This window comes from Frankliniella occidentalis, unplaced genomic scaffold, assembly GCF_000697945.3.
Source record: "Frankliniella occidentalis isolate FOCC.00 unplaced genomic scaffold, Focc_3.1 Scaffold723, whole genome shotgun sequence".
In the NCBI taxonomy this organism is placed as follows: domain Eukaryota; kingdom Metazoa; phylum Arthropoda; class Insecta; order Thysanoptera; family Thripidae; genus Frankliniella; species Frankliniella occidentalis.
In genome coordinates this window covers 8,778-9,492 of record NW_026267835.1, presented here as the reverse complement: position 1 = coordinate 9,492, position 715 = coordinate 8,778, and the positions used below count along the sequence as shown (strand labels likewise).

Below are 715 nucleotides of genomic sequence, written 5' to 3'. Positions count from 1 at the left end.
TCCCGGCCCGCCCGCCCTCGCGCCTTCAAACGGGCAGAAATGAGAATTTCAGACTCCCGTACACGGACACTGCCATTCCTCTGCACTTCTGGCTTCGTCTTCTCCGTCCAGGCGAGCCCAGGCCGTCGTGTAAATATAAATCCCGGTTCTGGAGAACATTTGACAGCAGCACGTTTCCTTGCACTGTGAAAAATATCTTCGTGAATTTACAAATATATTTTGTATTTATGATTTGAAAAATACTATTTTGGAATCGAAAGTCGATACGTAATACTTGTAAAATTTTACAATATGAAATATTTTTGTTTAAGAATACAGACCAAGGAAAATTTTCCTGTGACCAATACAAGTATTTCTCACGGTGTGGTCTAGACTAGATAAGAAAGATGTAGAACGAACGCTCATCTCCTAACTCACTCGATTTCGTATGTGATTGAACGAGTAGATGACAGTCGGCGCGTTGCACTATCCGTCACTGCACCCCTCCGGCACCTCTTAGGGCTGGAGGTCACGCGAGGTCACCGCTTATTAGGACGAATGGCAGGGTCACGGGTTCTAATCCAGAAGCGCGGAGCGCTTTTTTATCGAACGGAGTCGGCACGTGGCCGTCGTCGGCTGCGAGCCCCGCGCCGCCCCAAACAGCCTTGTTCTTCGCTCGTTTGTCCAAGCATAAGATTACGAATAGGGACAGTACGGCACGCGCTCCACCCCGCCC

The 715-nt window shown here is 48.8% G+C and overlaps 1 protein-coding gene across 1 annotated transcript in view; it reads right to left on the bottom strand.

The window, feature by feature from the left end:
- LOC113208120 (uncharacterized) overlaps positions 1-715 on the bottom strand; it is a 15,148-nt gene that overhangs the window by 5,662 nt on the left and 8,771 nt on the right. The gene's annotated exons all lie outside the window — the stretch shown is intronic.